At 40.2% G+C, this 2,749-nt stretch overlaps 1 pseudogene; it reads right to left on the bottom strand.

The window, feature by feature from the left end:
- Positions 1-606: 606 nt before the first annotated feature.
- LOC118857817 lies at positions 607-2,204 on the bottom strand (annotated as a pseudogene).
- Between the last annotated feature and the right edge of the window lie 545 nt (positions 2,205-2,749).

Raw genomic sequence — 2,749 nt, forward strand, 5'->3', positions numbered from 1 at the left:
TGTTGCCTCCCCCATTAAAATGGGGGCTTCTTGAAGGCAGGGGCCACTTTCGCATTTCCTTATAACACCAGGGATTAGGAAATTATCTGCCTAACACATAGAAAGCCCTTAATAAATGCTTGCTGAAGATGTTATCAGCCTCAGTTTCCTTATCTGCAAAATGGGTATTATGTCTCTGTCTCCATATATCCATCCATCCACCCATCCATCTATCTATCTATGTATGTATCTATCTATCTATCTATCATTATGGTCTGTTGTTAGCATCAAAACAGATAATACCAGATCAACTCTATGCTGTCTTCTTTCATTCCTATCCCTTTTTTATATCACTAATTATGAACTGCAAAGACTTACTGTCGTATCATTCCCACCATCTGCCACCATTGCTCCTACACATAGTGCTGAACAAAGGTGGATAAAATCATCCAGATGGTCTGATTGGGTCTACTAAAAATTTATGTTATTTACTTCAACTGGTCCTTCACTGCTTCTAAGCAATCCTACTGTGCTTCCTTTATCAACTCACCATCATACTCTTAACATTGGCTCTACCAAATCTTCACCTTCCTTCTCAAACCTTCTGTGGCTCCCTTATCCTTTTAACTAAGACACCTTATCTCTCTGTTTCTTATCCTCAGTCTTGTATTTCTCAGTCTCCTGGACCATACGCTCAATGTCTTTGCTCAGTCATCCTTTGTCATTGGTGATCTTGTTCTCCTTCTGTGCTCTTATCCACAGCAGAATCATTGAGGATGCCATTTGCATCAATGTCAAATGTTACTTTAATCTGAGGAATACTCTTGGGTACTGGGAGGATTCCTGTAAGCTCAAATTTGCCAAGAAGGTTGTTATCCTTTGTCATTTTTCTCTGGCCTTCATAAACCTGAATAAGCACACCAGGTTGGTTGTTGGAAAGGTGATAAAGGCTTAATGGGAATGGTGGCATTACATTTGATCAGAACAGTCATAACTCCACCAGTGATTTCAATTACAAGGGAAAGAGGGGTGACATCCAACAGCAGCAAGTCCTGTACATTCTCAGATTTATCTCCAAACAAAATGGCAGCCTGGACAGCTATACAATAAGCAACAGTTTCATCAGGATTGATACTTTTGTTGTGCTCCTTGCCATTGAAGAAGTCTTGCAGAAGTTTATGGATTTGAGGGATTTGAGTAGAACCACCCATCAGGACAATGCCATGAATCTGTGATTTATCTAGCTTGACATCTCTTAAGGCCTTTTCCACAGGGTCCAGTGTGCCATGGAAGAGATCAGTATTCAGCTCTTTGAAATGGGCTCAAGTAACTGATGTGTAGAAGTCTATACCTTCTTAGAGGGAGTCAATCTCAACACTAGCTTAGGTGCTAGAAGAGAGGGTACGTTTTGCATATTCACAAGTGGTGTGAACATGGCAAACAGCCCTCTTGTTCTCACTGATATCCTTCTTGTGCTTTTGCTTGAACTTTGCAATGAAATGGTTGAGCATTTATTTGTTGAAGTCCTCCCCACCCAAATGGGTGTCCCCAGCTGTGGACTTCATCTCAAAGATTCCATCTTCAGTGGTAAGAATGGAGACATCAAAAGTACCACCTCCAAGATCAAAGATCAACACAGTTCTCTCAGCACCAACCTTTTTCGTCCAAGCCATAAGTGATAACAGCAGCAGCTGGCTCATTGATGATTTGGAGCACATTGAGACCAGCAATGGTTAAAACATCTTTGGTGGCCTGACATTGGCAATCATTGAAATAGCCTGGTACTATGACCACAGCATTTGTGACAGGCTTCCCAAGGTAAGCTATTTCTTTCATCTTGGTCAAGACCATAGGAGGTACTTCTTCTGGATAGAAACTTTTGGTCTCCACTTTGTACTCCACTTGGACCTTAGGCCTGCCTGCATCATTCACAACCGTAAAAGGCCAATGCTTCATGTTGGACTATACAACTGCATCATCAAATCTGTGACCAATCAGACATTTGGCATCAAAAACCGTGTTGATGAGGTTCATTGCAACTTGATTCTCTGCAGCATCACCAATTAAATATTCTGTGTTGGTGAAGGCAATGTAGCTTGGGGTAGTCCTGTTTCCTTGGTCATTAGCAAAGATCTCTACTTTCCCATGTAGGAAGACTGCCACAAGGAGTAAGTGGTGCCAAGATCAATGCCAAGTGCAGGTCCTTTTGATATGGTGGCTGGGGATTGGGGTTATAGCTGACCACCGTGTAGAAAGAAGGGCTACTGCTATGCTGAGTTAATTTGCTCTATTTTTTATTTTTAATATTTCATTTTCCTAATTACATGTAAAAACAAGTATAACATTCTTTTACAACTTTTTTGAATTCCAAATTCTTTTCCTCTCTTTCTTCCCTCCCCCTCATTGAGAAGGCAAACAGTTTTACATCCTCAGCCATGCATGTGTGGCCATGCAAAACATTTCCATATTAGCCATGTTGTGGATGAAAACACAGACAAAAATATGAAAAAAATAATGTAAAAAAATAGTATGTCTTGATCTATACTCAAACTCCATTAATTCTTTCTCTGGAAGTGGATCACATTTTCATGATAAGTCCTTCCTTCAGAATTGTCTTAGATTTTCATATTGCCAAGAATTGCTAAATCGCTCACAGTTGTCATCATACAGTTTTGCTATTGCTGTGTACAATGTTCTCCTGGTTCTGCTCACTTCATTTTGTGTCATTTAACGTAAGTCTTTCCAGGTTTTTTTTTTCTGAAAGCATCCT

Source organism: Trichosurus vulpecula, chromosome 7, assembly GCF_011100635.1.
Source record: "Trichosurus vulpecula isolate mTriVul1 chromosome 7, mTriVul1.pri, whole genome shotgun sequence".
NCBI classification, from domain to species: Eukaryota; Metazoa; Chordata; class Mammalia; order Diprotodontia; family Phalangeridae; genus Trichosurus; species Trichosurus vulpecula.